This window comes from Lissotriton vulgaris, chromosome 4_1 (genome assembly GCF_964263255.1).
Source record: "Lissotriton vulgaris chromosome 4_1, aLisVul1.2, whole genome shotgun sequence".
Lineage (NCBI taxonomy): Eukaryota > Metazoa > Chordata > Amphibia > Caudata > Salamandridae > Lissotriton > Lissotriton vulgaris.
The window spans coordinates 1,210,000,482-1,210,019,080 of NC_141691.1; the positions used below are offsets into that span (position 1 = coordinate 1,210,000,482).

The 18,599-nt window shown below is 47.7% G+C and overlaps 1 protein-coding gene across 1 annotated transcript in view; it reads right to left on the reverse strand.

Annotated features, from left to right (window-relative positions):
• NFX1 (nuclear transcription factor, X-box binding 1) overlaps positions 1-18,599 on the reverse strand; it is an 892,403-nt gene that overhangs the window by 399,302 nt on the left and 474,502 nt on the right. The gene's annotated exons all lie outside the window — the stretch shown is intronic.

An 18,599-nucleotide genomic window follows, 5' to 3' on the forward strand; every position in this document is an offset into this window, starting at 1 on the left:
ACATGGAAAATACTTTGCTCAGAAAAGAGGCGTACCTGATTCTCAAATTTAACAGCGCGCAAAACGGGTTAAACACTCTCTCTGAGGTATCAAGATTATAATGTAAAATGTGAGAATTTTCATAGGGCTCCACGAGAGACTGGTGATCCTAAATGTCGGAGTGGCAAACTAAAACTGGCAATGCGTAAATATAAACCCCCGGGCAACAAATTAAATTCTTTTTTAGTCCATGCAACTCAAACCCATAACTACCAAAAACGCAAAACTACAAGTCCCAGAACTCCAGAGGTCACATGACCGCCATAAGTAACTAGGTTACACGGCCGCCGCCTTCCATAGTGAAGTGAGGAAGAGTTACATCGAGGTGCAAAGAGGAAAGGAGAGTCTGAATGAGAAATGGAGTACACGCGAAGGGATTTGAGTAAACAATGGGGACTTAACGCGCGCTCCGCTTTGTTTCCGTAACAGTGTATCCACTGGGAAGTAACTTGAAAGGAACAACGCGGCGCGCACAACTAGAGTCCAGAGGACCGTTTGAAACAAGGTCAGTACGGACGGGCGATGAATCGAATATAGCCCCCCCTAAAATAGAAACCAACAAACTTAGAATCTGTTCTATGTTATTATTTTTTTGATAGATTGCCCGCGCACACAAAATAACGTGAACATGGAGTGAGACACTCCCAAAGTGATCGGTGCACTTAATAAGGTAGGAAGATAGCTAAAAGGTGTTGCACACGTTGGAGAGGTTATACAAGCCCACATTTAATAACCCACTCCTGCATTGCCCGTAGGTGACAAGTGTTTACACGGACCCAAAAAGACACCAAAAGGTATGTCTTGCAGTGTTTTTGTTAAAGCAACCTAAAGGTTCAATCCAAGTCTGGCTCTAATAGGATTCATTACTATTCTCTAGATTGCAGCTCTAAAGACTTAGAATCTGACATAGGACAACTACAGCTACATGAAAGGTAATATGGACCCGATATGCAGTTTAATGATGTGAGCACTGCAAAAGATGAGGCTAGAGAAACTTACACTGAAACGTTTTTTGGTGTTTCTCTTTTTTCCTATACATATGCAGATAGAAGTGACAAGGCCCTGAGGAGAACCCATAACTATTGTGTGGTGTTCGAAACGCGTCGGCAGAACGGAGATAACATTTCAAAATATTTACAACTATTGACTCACAGAATTGATATTGTGTGTTATCTCCGGTTGATCGTGACTTTGTTCACTACTGTTCCTATAATTGTAAATCACTGATGGTTAACGAGGCAAGGAGCTGAGATTTGCCTTTGGAACAGTCTAAAAGAGATTTGCATAAGCAATATTGTGTATAATGAAAGGATAATGTATAGTGAATGTATATATGTATGTAATAATGTTTTTTGGTAAATGTTGTGTATAAGTTGATGTATATATTTGTTATATATGTTGTGTTGTTTTTCTGACATAGAAACCAATGATTTTTGCAGAAAAGAGTATCTGAAGAGAAGGTAAAAATAAATATACCTAACAAATCAAAATTCATATTGATCTGTTGCTAATAATTCAGAGCAAACTAAACAAAGTGGGTTGGCATATATTTTTTCTATAAACTTGTACAAAGACGACACGCCTGGACCTTGATAAACTCATATAACAACCTTCAACCTCAAGAATATCTGCCGGCTCACTTCTCTGATGTTTTAAAGCACCAGTTTATGTTATTTCATATTGGTACATGGACACTAACGATCATATCCACGCCTGAAAATATCAGTCGCAAAATCTAACCAGTCAACTCCGCAGGGATAAGGCAGAGTCACGACTATTTGTTTTCTGTGCAAGTCCGGTGTCTTTGAAACAAAGGAAAAAACACTTGAAACCAAATCTTAGAAACCTGAAATTCGCTCCTGCAGAGAAGCGGCAATCACTTGGTTAAAAGGCCCTAGCCTGCAAGGGGGTAAAGATTTTACAGCTGCTCTTAAAAGAAGTGTCCAAAAAGAACAAGCAGGGTTTGGTGTAAGACAGGAGTACTCTCCAACGACAACATTTTACAGCCAGGCATCGTCACGAACCCTGAAATCTTTTAGGTTGGCTCCCTTTAAGACCATGGCACGTATAAAAATCACAAACCGTTTGCCTGTGTTCGAGCACGCCTGTAGGGTCGTCTGACCAGCAAACCGCTTAGACAACCACCTATCTCAAAATGCGTTTTTTTTTCTGCTATGGTGCAATCAAAGCAATAAGGACGACCACATCTAAAAGTATTCAACTGTATAAGGTAATCGTTCTCTGGTCATGAACTATGCCGGACTCTTACCTCACAGATGATCCAAGTATTCAGGTGGTACAAGGCACATGCGCATTAACTTGCAAGTCGACTAAAGGACCTGTATTACTGTCCTGCTGTCAGGGGGAAATTGAACCTGTAAGGACTGACGATGGCTAGACCATAAGTCTACTCAAGGCTCTTGCACTTTTCCTTTAAATTGAGTAAGCATAGGCGGCACACAGGGCTTAACAAATTATTAGCAGTCTTTCTTACTCATTTAATGACATGTATTTATCATAGTATTATAATTGCTTACTTACTTGTTTACTCATTTAATAGCATGTTTTCATAATAGTATTTTAATTGCAGGATATTTTGCACAATTTCGGAATGCACTGTTTAATGTCAAAAATGTAAAAGGTTTTTAAAGTTGTTAGAGTGCCTTTATTTTCTGAATGTATGTGAAATGGTTTTATTTGTATGCAATGGTTTTAATTAACTATGCATGCAAATAAAATAAATTACACTAATACTAACACACAATAAAAGGTATCAGAATAACCAACACAAATGTATGCTCTCCATACATTAAAATTCACATTGAAGGTTGTTCTACTAATGTAAATGTAAATGTAAATGTATTTGAGCTTATATAGCGCACAGCTACCCGCAGTGGGTTTCCCGGCGCTTGCTTAGGGAACCCGTCCTGGTATTCCCCTGTGAGATAACCCCGGCAGGGTATCCACAAGGTGAAAGCCAGGCATCCCGCCGCGAGGGGCCGTTGTGGAGATTAAGCAAGCTATTGCCCAGAGTCGCAGAGTGTGAACCCGTGAGTCGAGAAGGCACCGGAGCGAGAATTATCGAGTCCGTGGAATTTTTAGCTCAAGACCCGCCGAGGCGTGGAATTGAACCCTGGTCCAGGGCCGATCTCAGCTTCCGGGTCTGCCGCCTCTAACCCCTGAGCCACACTTCTCCACTAATCTGTTTTCTTTTTGCTTGTTTTACTGACTATGAAATGAAATGAAATGAAAATGGATTTTGTAAAGCGCAGATAGCTGCCCGGGGGCGTCCCAGCGCTGAATGCTAACAAGTGTTCTCAGTGGGGCTGAAATGCAAAAAAGGGAACAGACTATTTATTAAACAGAAACGTTTTTAGATGTTTCCTAAAAGAGGTAAGGTCCGAGTTGGACCTAAGATGAAAAGGTAAACTGTTCCACAATTTGGCCGCATTCAGAGAGAAGGAACGACCTCCTGATCTAGACCGTTTGACCTTTGGCACAACAGCAAGTAAAGCGTTGGTAGACCGAAGCTGTCTGCTGGGAAGATACGGAGTAATTAAAGGGCGACTAATCAATGGACTGGTTTCCCAAAAGGATTGGTGGGCAACACAGAGAGATTTAAAACTAATCCTATTCTTCACCAGGAGCCAGTGTAATCTTGTCAGTCCAGCTTTCACAGAGGTCCTACGGGGGATTTTGAGCAGAGTCCGAGCCGCACAGTTTTGAATTACTTGTAGCTTTTTTAGTGTAAAATCTGGGGCCCCAAGGTAAAGCGCATTTCCGAAGTCCAACCTCGAAAGAATCAGTCCTTGGACCACAATTTGTCTTGCCTCAAAAGGTAACAACGGAAGAATCTTCTTCAACATTCTAATGAGGCAAAAACAGGTGGCAGATAGTACAACCCCTGGTGGTCAAATGTCAGGGACTTGTCCAACCAGACACCCAGGCTCTTGATGGCATCCCTGGGGACTGGGGAGTGCCCAGGCACGCTGGCCAAATCTGGTCGATCGTAGATGGGGATAGGTGTCCCAACATCATGACCTCTGTCTTGTCCCCATTAAGTTTGAGACAAGACAGGGTCATCCATCTACTGACCTCGCTCAGGCATCCCACCAGGTCCACTGTACCCACAGGGTCTCCCGCCCGCGTGAGAGAGACCACCAGCTGGGTATCGTCCGCGTAGGTCACGATCTTAATACCATACGGACGGACGACCCCAGCCAGTGGTCTCATGTAGACGTTAAACAACGTCGGGCTTAATGAAGAACCCTGCGGGACTCCACAGTCCAAGGGCCTGCTGGTAGAGATGGTCGCTCCCTCAAAGACCTGAAATTTTCTACTAGATAGGAATGAACAGATCCACTCCAGCGCTCCTCCTTGAATCCCAATTTCCCGGAGGCGCTGCAACAAGATTGTGTGATTTACAGTGTCAAAAGCGGCACTCAGATCGAGGAGGATGACTGCCACCGATCCTCCCCGATCCAAGATGCCCCTTGTTTCCTCCAGGACCGCCAATAGAGCCGACTCCGTCCCAAGCTTGGGGCGGAAGCCGGTCTGCGAGGGATCAAGGAGACTGTTTTCCTCCAGAAAATTGGTCAGGAGGCTGTTGATATATTTTTCCAGTAGTTTACTGGCCCAGGGGAGAAGGGAGATTGGACAGTAATTGCTGAAATTGTTGATGCTCATATTAGGCTTCTTAGCAAGTGCCTTCACCCTGGCTTCTTTCCACTTAGAAGGAACTATGTTGGTGGAGATTGAGGCGTTAAGTACCTTCAGCATAACCGGGAGGATGGTCTGACTGACGGTCCTTAAAAAACTAGGAGGGTCCGAATCGCTGGGGGAGCCCGATTTTACCTGGGTCATTAGAGTGGCTAATAGGTCCGACTGCAACAAAGGGAAATTCTCCAGCACTGGTGATATATTATCTATCACATCATATTTGGAGTGGCCAGAAGTGGCTACTAGATTCTTTGGTTGGGTAGTTGGAAAAGCAGAGTATATACAGTCTATTTTATTGAAAAAATAGTCTGCCAACTCATTACAGCGAACTTGTAAATCATCACTGTTTAGGGGGGCTGGGGAAGGACAGTGAGACTTTTTACTATCCTATATATTTCCTTCGAATTGGACCTGGCATTATTGATGATAGTGATAGATGATAAGATAATCTCACGAGGGAAAGCTAGTGAATGTCAGCTGATTTAGACACATTCTATGTGTTTTTTTTCTTGTTGATGGTATTATTGAATCAGTGAATTATGAAGTTGTGGAAACTGGACCACAGGCATGCATTCTAAAGTCCAAGAATTATGGTGACCCATAGGGGAAGTCACCTTGAGGTATGCAATGCAACACACTCTAACTGTGCTAAAAGAGGACAACCAAAAGGAACTGCATCATCCAAAGCTTATTGCATGTTGAAACCCATTCTGCTACACTTAGAACCACTTCCTTTCACGTGCAGCAATTCAATGGATTGAAAATAAATATCACCTGTAATGTTTTGCAAAATTATTGACGTTATTCATGGTATTGAGTGTATGGGAATTATATGGAGTGGGATTGAGTTTAATTATGTGGTGTGCTGTTGAATTTTGTGGCATGATGTGGTGTGGATTAGATGTATGTGGTGTGTTGTGTAATGTTGAGTTGAATTATGAGGTTTGTTGTTGAATTATGTGGTGTAGATTGGAAATGTGTGGAGTTGAATTGTGTTGCGTGGAACTGTACGGATAGCTTTGCCTTTTTGATGACAAAAAAAAGAAAATAGGTAGGTGTAGGAAGCTGGCTCTTTAGTTGTATTTTTAGAGCGAAGCTGTATTTGGTACAGGTAAATATGATTGTACTTTTCAAGACAGATTGATCAACAAGCAAGCTGGATGAAAATGACTTGTTACAGGTTTGTAAAATATTTCAAAACAATGACTTTTTACGATCCCTCCTTTTTTTTAACTCCATCCGCTAGTGGGGACATGCTCTTCCACTACCTGACTCTGTTACTGTAGCCTATGTATCTATTCAAAACGTTTTTTACTGAACGCTGAGACCTGAGCAACATGGTTGATGCCTGGTGGAGTTGCAAGACAGCTAATGAGGAGATTAGCCCTGGTTTACCCCTCAACTGCCACCTACCCAGCCGGACATTAGTCACAGTTCTTCCTAGTCTCCCTGCCATGGCTCCTTCCTCCCGTCTTTCCCTACAAATTCTCTCAACCTCGTTTGTTTCCTGTACCTTACTAGGCTATTTTAACTGATGCAACTTGTAACGCAATGCTCCTCTGGTATAGCGCTCTGATACCTCCGGGTCTAGCCAGCGCTGTATGCTATATAAACCTTTTTAGATGTACCGTGTGATGCAACGATCCTCTGGTTAGGCGCTCTGATACCTCTGGGTCTAGCCGGCGCTATGTAAACGTCTCAAATCAAATAAACTCAAAACTGTTTTTCCTAAACGCTGAGACCTGAGCATTATGGCTGATGCCCGGTGGAGCTGCTAGACAGCTAATGAGCAGATTGGCCCTGGTCTCCCCCTTGACCATCACCTACCCAGCCGGACATTGGGCACAGTTCCTCTTTGTCTCCCCGCCATTACTCCTTCCTCCCCTCCATCCTACGAATTCTTGCAGCATTGTTTTTGTGTTCTGTACCTTACTATGCTCTTTTAACTGATGTAACTTTAAACGCAACGCTCCTAAATGTAAAGCGCTCTGATACCCTCTTGGGTCAAGTTCGCGCTATATAAAACTTTATAAATAAAATAAATATCGATTTAAATTTTTTTTGCGATTACTTTTTAGAGTACTTTTTGGATTACTTTTGCAACTCAGTGTGATATGCCTAGATATCACAATGGGACATATCCTAGGAATAAGGTAAGTAAAGCCCTTTTGCAATAAAACACAGTTACTCAGGTTTCCATACAAACACCATCAACACTTAGATGTTTTTCAGAGGAAAATAGTCAATGCAATCCTACGGAGAAAAATGAGGTTGTCTGTAGATAAGTAAACAGTCTTGAGGGACGAGTTTCTGGGGTCAAGGATGCACTCAAAAAGCACCCTCGGCGGCACTAGGGAGGCCGGGTTCAGAGTGCTAAGGCACAATGTTAGCCCATGGGGCTAGGGGGCTGTCTGTTGGTGGCTGATTTCGGGCAAGCCACAGGGCTGAGGGAGCAAAGCTCCTAGGGTTAAGCTCAGGACAAAAGGGTACCCAAGGTAGCACACAAGGTGCACCAACGGCGGCACAAGGGCGGCCATGTACAGGGTGCTGGATTGGTGTCGGTGCCCTGTTGTTTTAAATGAGAGATCTCTGGTCAGAACAAACACTGCAGGTTTGGGCAAGGAGGCTTCCTGGAGAAAACCAGAGGTTGGAGAGGTAAGTTGGGATGCAAGGAGTTGCCTGGACATAGTCGGTTGGGCCACCCAAGGCCGTGGGGAGTTGGGGGTCAGGGGTGTCTTGAGCCGTTGGGTTTCCTTACCAGCTCCGGTCGCAGTCGGGGACCCTTCAGATAGAGGCTGCAGGCATAATTGGGAGGCTTAAGGTAGGACAGGAATCACCAGAGCCATCGCAGGGGGGGGGGGGGGGGGGGGGGGGCGCCTTGTTGTGTTGGGCCACTCGAACTCAGGTGCAGAGTTGTGGAGATTTGGCCGGAGCCAGAGTATGGTTCTCGAGCAAGTCCGGTGCTCATGGGAGACAAAGACTTTGTAGGGAAGGCATGAGCGGTCCGCCAGGTTCTGGAGGGCTGGTGGATGAACAACACGCTGGGATTCTGCTGGAGCAGGTCGAGCTCAGGGTCAAGGCAGTTGGTGTCCTCATCTTCTTCCTTTAGCACGGTTCTTCGGTTCAGGTAGGTGTAGGTATGGACCAATGGGGGGGCATAAGCCTCTGGTTGGCTGGGTCCTCCCATCTTCAAGATGGCAGGGACTGAGAGTTGTGCTTCGCCTCCCCTACCGAGGTGTGGGTTTGGCAAAGGGGCACACTACTCCTCTTAACTTGGTTTTCCCACCGATTCTCCTCCCAAAGTGGGGGTTAGAACTGGTGTGGGCCAGTTGCTGGGAGCAGCAAATGGCTGGGTCAGCTCACAAAGGCAGCAAGGACCCTGCCCACCCTGGGGGAGGAGGCTTGGCAGCTCTACCAGGATGTGCTTTGTTTCAGGACCCTGAGAGCGGGAGGCTCTCGACCTAGGGGTCCATAAATATGTCTGGGGTGGCAGCTGGTGAGCAGCCAGTCATCCAAGACACTTGAGTTAGGTGGTTTTTCAGGGGGCATCTCTAAGATGCCCTCTGAGTGCATTTGGCATCAATCTCACACTGGCATCAGTGTGGGTTTAATGTGCAGAGAAGTTTGAAACCAAACTTCTCAGAATTCAGTAAGGCCATTATGGTGCTGTGGAGCTCGTAATGACAACCTCCCAGACCATCTACTCTTTATGGCTTTACTGTACTTACAATGTCAAAGAATGGACTTAGACACTGTAGGGGTAGAGTGCTCAAGCAGATGTACCCTCTCCAGTGGTATAGTGCACCCAGCTAGAGGGGTGTCTTAACTACACCATAGGCAATGGGTTGTAGGCATGGCACACAGGTATGTGTGCCATGTTGACCCTTCACTTTTCTCTGTATGAAAACATGCAGCCTGCAAGGGTAGTGTATGTGAGTTAAGGTACAGGGCCCCTAAGGGTGGCACAATATGTGCTGCAGTCCATAGGGGCCTTCCCTGGTCACAGTGCCCTTGATACCCATGGTACATTTTACAAGGGACTTACATGTGGCCAGAGACTGCCAATTGAGGTTACAAAGGTACAGTTTTAGGGAAAGAACATAGGCCCTGTGTACCAGGTTAGCAGGAACCCAGGCGACACTTAGTCAAAGAGCATAAACATCAGGAAAAATGTGTGGGGCAAAAATTGGCACTTTCCTACAGTAGGAGTTACGCTCCAGATCTTTGCCTTAAACAAAAAATAGATTTAAAAAACATTACTAGAGCCTTTATGGGGCTCCTTGGCATCATGTTTAAGGGCAAGATGGAGTAGCGATAGAGGCAAAAGGTGCCATGGCAGTCCTAATGAATAAAACTAACACAATTCTTCTTGAGAAACTGCAATACATAAAAGACATAAGAAAGCGGGATTGTAAAAGCTAAATGCATGTCTACTACACATGTTAATATACCTCTTGCCTGAAAAATGGCATGGCTACATTAGGTTTGACACCCCGACTGCCTAAGTAAACCTATCACTTTGCACACTATGCCATTCAAGTTAGACAGCTCACTCTTGCTACGCCAGAATTATGAGTGAAGTTCACATTCTGCATGCCTTTTGGAAGCTGCAAAAAAGAGTACTGCCAAGTCTAATTATACCAGGAGCAGATATGAGTGTGTGCACACACCTTTAGACTTGAAGTTATTATTCACACTATATTATCTTAGCACTGGTCTCCTTCAATCCCGGCCCCTAAGCCGCCCCAGAGTTATACAGAGACTTAATACGACCTTCTCTCTTTCCTTCTTTTCCGGCCCCTTGACTGGACGAGCGGCGACGGAATCCACGAGACAAGCTGGATACCGCAAAGCCTGCGTTCGACCCGGCCGCATTTGCAAGAGAGAATCACAAGCAGGAAACGAAGAACTTATATCAAAATAAAACCTTCTCTAAAAAGCTTACTTAAAGCCTCAGACTCTACTTCCCTCGTGCGTCCGAACACTGCAGATACAGGGACCCCCCCCTAGGCTCACACCTACCCCAGGACACAGATATACTGCAGCCATCTGAAATAGGTGAGCCTTGTTGCGACTGCAATCGTCTCTGCCCTGTCAACTGTGGCTCCACCTTTCCTAATAGGCCACTCTTTTTCATTAGGCCTTCCTGGACCCTGAATCCTGGACCGCTATGCAGCAATAACCTCTCAGCCTCCGAAAGACACCAGACACCGTCCGGTAGCTTAATTAAGCAGTAACAGCCCTTCTAATTAAGTAAGCTCCATCCCACTTTCGGTGTCCTGCCATACTCTATGTCCTTTTTCTCAGTTTCAACATCACTTGGTTCTGCGGCTCTCCGCATCTTTCTCACTCGACCCGGACTTCTATTCGGTCTTCGCCTGGAACGAAACTCCTCCAAGTCACTCTGACCTGGACTTAGGTATTATTAGAACTATCTTTTCCTCTCTGTCCTCATGCATCCCAACTACTTGCATCTTTCAATCTCACTATTTTTCACAAGCGCTTCACCCTTACATGCGTTTACCACTTTCCTTTTATCTAAATTATTTTCTGCTTTTGACACCAGTGGCCTACTAACTTTCTGCTAATTTTGTGGATTTAACACAACTCGCCGTGTTTTGTACCGTTTCGAGTTTCACCACCACATGCACGCTTCTAGCATTAGTTGCTCTTAATTGCGTTATTCTCGTACTCACTAAAAGGACTCTTGGTCCTGCTGAGCCTTGGTTAAAAATTTTTATGCATCCAGTTCACTTCACTGGTACAGTCTTACTCACGAGCGATCCCTTCACACTGGTTTGACATAGAGCCTGCCCTCACCAGCACCCAAGTTACTTTAAAACTGTATTCCGGCTGTGTTAACATTGTATTGTCTTTTTGTTCATCCCTTACTTCCCTCCTATGGTTCTGCTCTAGTTATTAAAGGCAAAATGTACACAGACATACCACTGATAGTGTCCTGATGATGATCCTATATATTTTGGAATGATCGAAAGACCGCCGACTTGTTGTGCGCCATATACACTTCTTTATTTAATACTTTTATTTTGTGTAATGGTGTCTCCACTATAATTTGTTTGTCATATCAAAATGTGCCCCATATAAACAATTTACTCTGCCTGAGCATTTCTGTTTTCATGTTGTACGTCCTTCCCACTAAGTTGGATATAGACTTGTGTCCCACTTTAATTGTTTCTTGCTTTATTTTGTAACCCTGTCCTGCTGGACAGCTGTAAAATATAGTACTGATTGGGTCTGCATTTATTGTTTACTCACATTAGCCCTGGTCTAGGGACCACTGTCTTTAGAAATAATGGAATTTAGTTAGGCCAGTTTTAGAGCTGTTAATTTGCAACTGATAGGACTCTGCCACGAGGAGCGTGGTATGGGGAAATCAGGACTATCAGGCCAACAGTCTATTGTATGGTGAGAGTAATGTGCCCTCCGTGACCGTTATGGTCCAAGTTAATTAGTTGAAGTCATTGCTACGGCTGCGGGTCGATACTACCAAGCAGTTGTTCAGGTACACACCAAGCCAATATATGCCTCCCCAATGAAGAAGTGTGCTGTGCACTGATTACGGGACCACTCCGGTCCGAACTGATTAGCTAAAAGCACACACACACACACCGCTGCAGCACCACACAACAGTCCGCTGGAGACCGGGACAGCTTGGGTGGGAGTGCCACGCTGATCAAGAATGGAACAACCCACCTCTCGCCAGGGAATGTGGGGGGGGGGGGGGGGGGCAGCAGAGTTATTACACACCACACTTTGATCCGATGGCTAGTGCGGGGCTGCCACTGAGAAGAAGGCATGCTCAACTTTCAGTGTCCGCCTACAGAAGTGCTCATTCTAAATAAGGTGGGAAAAGCAGAAACCATTATCTATTAGAAGTAAAGTTTTGTAAAGGAGGTAGGATCTAAAAATTAGAGGCACAGAATAAGCCTATAGACTCAAGACAGCTTGTCTCAAAGAGACAGCGTATGTGCTGCTTGGGCGAGACTTTAAAATTAATAAAGGCAAGTGTTTGCCCATGCCCAGTTGTAAGAAACTGTCTTCTTCTCAGCCCCTTTTGGGAATATTTCACCAGGAAACAATTCAGAAATATTTTTAAATTATGCATCTTTTGTTACTATTATGTTGGATATGTGATGGTTAAATTATGATGTTCTCTTGGTCCCATGATTATCATCTCCTGTCCAGCTCTTCCCTTAGAGTTCTTATGCATGTGATACTTGTGATCAAAAAAATCAGGAAAATTAATAATACACAGTGTGCTGCTTCCAAAGTTAGTGCTGCTAGTAAGTCTTGCAGATCCCTATTGCAGTCTTTGATGGTAAATATGCCAGTTGTGAATAATAAAGTAAAAGTAAAAATAATGTTTGTTTGCATACTTTACAAGACACAGCCATGGACCATCAAGTAGTCATATAAGGAACTATGACGTGCTAGGAAGATTAGCATTTCTGGTTTAATGGTTCCAAAGCAAAGTATGCAAATAAAATGTTTTACAAAAAATGAACAAAAAAGGTTTGCCAGTTATGACAGCACGTCAAACAACAAAAACATTTATTCATTCCGAGCAATTGTTTCTTAGAATTCTACATTGCAACTATTATCACTAAATAAATCAGGTGTATTAAAAACAAGCACTGGCAAAGCCAATAAGTTGAAACTTAGTCTTATCTTCATGCTGCACAGCAACAAAGAAGATGCTTTAGAACAATGGAAATATTTTAAAAATGAACAAAAAATAAGCACAAGGATGCGGTCCTGGTCAATGTCATTTAGTAGGCACACCTATGCGTTAAACACACATGTGTAAGACTACAAAATGACACAGTAACCCAGCGGTCATGTTATTGAGTATAAAAAAAAATGTTAATGCGTTTGGGGGTTGCAGAAGGTGGAGGGAGAGAAGGGACAGCAATGTGGAGCATGGGGCAAATTACAAGTAGGAAAGAGAGCGGATAGCAACATGGAGAAGAGCGAGGGGACGAAGAATACTAACAATTGTGAGCCACATTGGTGGGTGGCACAGAAATAGGCAGACAAACAACAGCAACTGGGGGCGGAGGACAGAAGCCCACGGATCAGAGGGGTCAACATGAAAGCGGGTGGAGGACAGAAGCACAGAGTTGATAGAAAGCGACCCAGGGGGTGGGGTGGGCAAAGAAACTCACAGGTGAGAGAAGTTACATGAGTGTGGGAGGAGGACAGAAGCACAAAGGTAAGAGAGCGCAATGCACAAGTTAATACTTCAGTAATGATATATCTGTAAGAGACATTAGTTAGTGATAGGTTCCTTACCTTAGAATATCCACAGGCGTCAGACTGGATCCGGAAAGTTTTTTCATCAGTAGTACCCCTGCGCGTCGGTAGGTGGTGTTGTGCAGCTCCATGTCCGTCGCTGGCGTCGTAAGCGCTGAGATGACGTCACGGAGTCTACTTAGGCACCACCCATGCGTGCTGGCGTCAGTTCTGTACATGACTTTCCGCGCCAAGGAACGCAGAGCCATGCAAGAAACTGACCACTGGTGCCATGAAACTAGGGCCCTGAAAGGGGTGACCTTAACCCTAGAAATCAGTTTGCAGAACAGGGAGGATGGGTGGGGCAGTAAGGGATCTATCACTAACTAATGTCTCTAACAGATATATCGTTACACAAGTAGTAACTTCTGTATCTGAAAGAGACACGTTAGTGATAGATTCCTTACCTTAGAATAGATACCCCAGCAATACCAACCCCGGTGGTGGGTCTGCGAATAAGATTACACCACAAAGTCATGGAGAACAGAACGGCCAAAGAAGCCGTCTCTCCAGACTTGACTGTCAAGGCAGTAATGCTTGGTAAATGTGTGCAGTGAGGCTCATGTAGCTGCCTGACAAATGTCCTACAGGGGAACGTCACGTCCCAAGGCAGTAATGGAAGCGGTTGCCCTGGTAGAATGGGCGCGCAGCCCCACAGGAGGCTCCTTCTTAGCCAACGAGTAACAGGCTTTGATGCAGAGAACGACCCACCGAGAGATGGTCCGTTTGTGCACGGCCCAACCTTTTTTGGAACCCTCGTAACCAACAAAGAGCTGGTCGCCCACCCGAAACTGTTGTGTACGCTTCAGATAGAACGAGAGCGCACGTTTGGGTCCAGACGGTGGAGCCTCTCTTCCTCTTTCAAAGGATGCAGAGGTGGAAAGAAGGTGGGCAAAGTGATGGACAGCCTGATGTGGAAGGGCGTGACAACCTTTGGCAAGAAAGAAGGACGGGTCCTTAAAACCACCTTGTCCGGATGAACAGAAAGAAAAGGAGGTTTGGAAAAAAGAGCCTGGAGCTCACTCACTCTTCTGGCACAGGTGATAGCTACCAGGAAAGCCGTCTTGAGAGTAGGAAGACTCAAAGGACAGTTATGAAGGGGCTCGAAGGGAGCGGACATCAGATATGTCAAGGCAAGGTTTAAGTCCCATTGGTGCATGATGAACGGCACGGGAGGAAATGTGTCAGTAATGCCTTTCAGAAAACGATTGACAACCGGGGACTTAAAAAGAGAAGGCTAATCTGGAAGCCGTAGAAAGGCGGAGATGGCTGAAAGATAACCTTTGACAGTGCCCAGAGCAGAACCCTGCTGGGCCAAAGAAAGAAGGAACAGAAGGACTTCGGAAAGAGGGTCAAGAAGGGGATCCACAGAATTTGCTGTGCACCATGCCACAAACTTGTTCCACATGCAGGCGTATACCATTTTAGTGGAGGGACGCCTGGCTGCCAGAATGACATCACAGATTCCGGGTTGAAGATCGAAAGCCGTCAACTGTCTCTGCTCAATCTCCACGCATGGATGTGGAGGCTGGACAGGTTCGTGTGGTGCTGCGACAGAAGATCCTCACGAAGAGGCAGTCGGATCGTGGGATCGATCGCCATGCTGAGCAGCTCGGGATACAAGTACCTTTGTGCCCAATTCGGAGCTACAAGAACGACTTGGGCTCGATCGCTCCGAATCTTCTTCAGCACTCTGGGCAGAAGTGGTATGGGTGGAAAGGCGTACAATAAACCGCAGCTCCCCTCGTGACGAAAAGCGTCGCCGAGCGAGTGCCACCTTGGAAATTCCAACGTGGAGAACTGATGACATTGCGTGTTCTCTTTGGTGGCGAACAGATCTAACCAAGGCTCTCCCCACTGCCAAAAGAGACCTTGTGCTACGCCATTTGTGATCCATCATACACCGGAGGCTGAGTTTGTCCGCCCTGGTGTTCAGAGAACCTGTCAGGTGTTGAACCACCAAGGAAATGCGTTGATGTTCCAGCCATGTCCAGAGGCGCAGAGCCTCCTGACATAGGGTCCAGGACCCCACCCTGCCCCGTTTGTTGCAATACCACATGGTGGTGGTGTGGTCTGTGAACACCTGCACCACACGTCCCCGGACAGAGGGAAGGAATGCTTTCAGTGCAAGTAGGATCGCCTGAAGCTCCAAAAGGTTGTAATGGAGCCGGTACTCCGCCGGAGACCAGATGCCTCTGATCTCCGCCTTTCCCAAGTGGCCTCCCCATCCCAGGAGGGACGCATCCGTCACCACTGTGTGCTCCGGTTGTGGAAGGGCGAGGGATCTGCCATTGATCCAATGGCGATTCGTGAGCCACCACTGTAATTGTCGTGGAGTGCCCTCCGAGATCTGGACATGATCGGACAGGTTGTCCTGATGCTGTGCCCACTGGAACTTCAGGTACCACTGCAGATCCCACATATGCCATCTGGCGTGTTGCACTAGCAGGATGCACGAGGCCATCAGGCCCAGGAGCCGGAGGGTCATCCTGACTGAAACCTGGGATAGAGGCTGAAAGATCACAGTCATAGCCTGAATATCCCGGACTCGCTGCTCGGGAGGATAAACCCAAAACGGCGTCGAATCCAGAACCGCTCCAATGAAGAGGAGCTCCTGAGAGGGGCTTAGGTGTGACTTTGGCACGTTGATGGAGAACTCCAGCAAATGCAGGACGGCCGTAGTCTGAAGGTGGGTGAAAACTGCTTGGGGAGGGCCTGCCTTCAACAACCAGTCATCGAGGTAGGGGAAGACTGACACCCCTGACCTGCGCAGGTGAGCTGCAACCACTGCCATCACTTTCGTGAACACCCAAGGGGCGCTGGTAAGACCGAAGGGGAGAACAGCAAACTGAAAATGCTCCTGGCCTACAGTGAACCGCAGGTAACGCCGGTGGGCGGCAGGACGGGGATGTGAAAAAATATGCATCCTGCAGGTCCAACGCTACCATCCAGTCTCCAGGGTCGAGGGCAGCCAAGACCTGAGCCAGATTCAACATCTTGAACTTCTCCTTCCGGAGGAAGGAACTGACGTTGCTGAGGTCCAAGATGGGGCGCAAGCCCCCTTTGTCTTTCTTGGGAACCAGAAAGTAGTGGGAATAACAACCACGTCCTACTTTTGGCCCAGGAACGCGCTTGATACCCCCCTTGGCCAAGAGGGCCAAACTTACTGTTGGAGAAGCACAAAGTGATCCCCGACATGTGGTTGAACTGAGGTGGCATGGCTGGGGGGCAGACTCGAAGGGGAGGGAGTACCCCCTCCGGACGAGTTGTAGCACCCACTTGTCGTAAGTGACAGAACGCCAGTGGGGAAGGTGATGACGAATCCTGCCGCCCACTGCCGTGGGGTGTGCCCCAAAGCTCAGACTAGGAAGGTTTTGAGGCAGATGTTGCGGGAGCAGAGGTGGACTGACCCGCACACTGTCCCGCTATGGCAGCCTCCACGCCGACGGCAGCGCTGAGTTTGGGTCTGTGCAGGCTTCTGACTGAACGAGCTGGCAGGGGAGCCCCTTCCGTGGCCACAAAAAGAATGAAAAATAGACGTGGACGGGCGCGTGGCGGAGAGACCCAAGGACTTGGCCATAGCCCAAGAGTCCTTAAAGCGCTCCAGCACACTGTCGGCTTTATCACCTAACAGGCGAGTGCCATCAAAGAGCATGCCCATGAGCGAGCCCTGGACATCTGGCAAGAACCCAGTAGATCTCAACCAGGCGTGGCGACGAAGCGCCACAGTCGTAGAAATCGCCCTACCTAGGGTGTCAGCGGTTTCCACACCTAATGGCGAATTTAGCCGCATCCTTATCCTCGGCCATAGCCTGGGACAGCACAGCCTGGACCTCTTCAGGACACTGAGGCAACACCTGGGCAACGGTACCCACACTCTATCGGAATAGCGGCCCAATAGACATGGGGTGTTCACCGACCGCAGCTCCAAGCTGGCCGAAGAGAACAACCGCTTGCCGAAGTGCTCCAGCTTTTTTGAGTCCTTATCCGGCGGAGCCGTGGAAAAGGCACTCTGGGAAGTCTAAGCTTGGTTGATCAGGCCGCTATGGCTGGCCGCGACCAAGTGCCCAGCAAGACGTCAATGAGGGCATCATTAAATGGCAGAAGGGACTCCGATTAAGTGGACACTGACTGGAGCACCTCAGTGAGGAGATTCGTTTTTAGGGCCATCGTAGGGAGATCAAGGTTCAGGACCTCAGCTGCCCGACGGAGCACCACCGTGTAAGAAGCGCCCTCCTCCATGGTAGGCGGAGGAGAGGCAAACCCCGGGTCAGAAGAGACATCAAGGCCGCCGGCCTCCTCTAAGTCTTCTGCCCAATTCTGCTCAGTCACACTGACGAGCAAGAGGGTCCTAGTCATCCTCTACCTCTGCCTCATGAGGTGCAGACTGCGGCAGCGGGGCAGGAACAAACGGCGTCAGGAACGGTGCCAGACGGGGCCGAACCGGCGCCGTATCACAATTCGGATCCCAGGTAAGGACAAAACTGTCCTGGAACCGGGGCAGGGGCGGAAAATGGTATCCACTTTGGAGCCGAGGGTGGCGCCGGGGCCAGAGCCAGCAGTGTGGGACCTTGTGGCGCCCTGGCAGGAGCCAACGACGCAGGATCCCGCGGCGCCGGAGGCACCGGGACCAGAGCCGCTGGCAGCGCCGACGGCCCGATAGGATCCTGACACGGGACCGCAGGGCCCTAGGGGCGCACCAGCGGGAGCCTGAGGCCTAAACAGGCGGTCCATGGCAGCAAGAAATTCTTGTACCTGTGCGGGAGTCGCAGACGGACCCGGGTAAGGTGGGTAGGCCGCGGGACTCCCAGGCTCCGAAGGACTGCAGGGGCAGAACCCCTGTCCCCCTCGTCCGCATCCGGGGACTGACGGGGGGACATTAGAGAGCGACAACGCATCAACTTCTTTTTGTGTCGTCTCTTACTAGAATCCGAGGGTGAAGACTTGGAGCCAGAGAAGCAATGATGGTGGCCCCACGAGCGTTCTCTAGAACGGCCCCTGGACCGTGAACGGCGCTGGGACGAGTACCGAACCTCAAGCAACTTACGGGGCCACTCCCTCAAGGCATTCGGGGCCATGGCCCGACAGCCAAGCAGGACTGGGAGTCGTGGTCACGCTCCAGGCAGTATCTACAGACATTGTGGGGGTCCGGTCACAGACATATTGCGATGACAGGCCCCACAAGACTTGAAACCAGGCATCCCTACGTGCACCAGAGTAGACTTACAGGAGACAAAAAGTCTCAAATGATAGTCTAAAAAGGACTAGGGTACGTGCTCTAACCCGATCTGGGCTTACTGGCGAGGAAAAAGAAAGAACTGACATCAGAGTGCATGGGTGGCGTCTAAGTAGTCTCTGTGATGTCATCTCGGCGCTTATGACGACTGTGACAGACGTGGAGCTGCACGACGCCACCTACCGAAGCGCAGGTGTCCGGCTGAAACTTTCTGGATCCAGTCTGACGCCTGGGGATTTTCTAAGGTAAGGAATCCATCACTAACGTGTCTCTATCAGATACATAGCGTGGA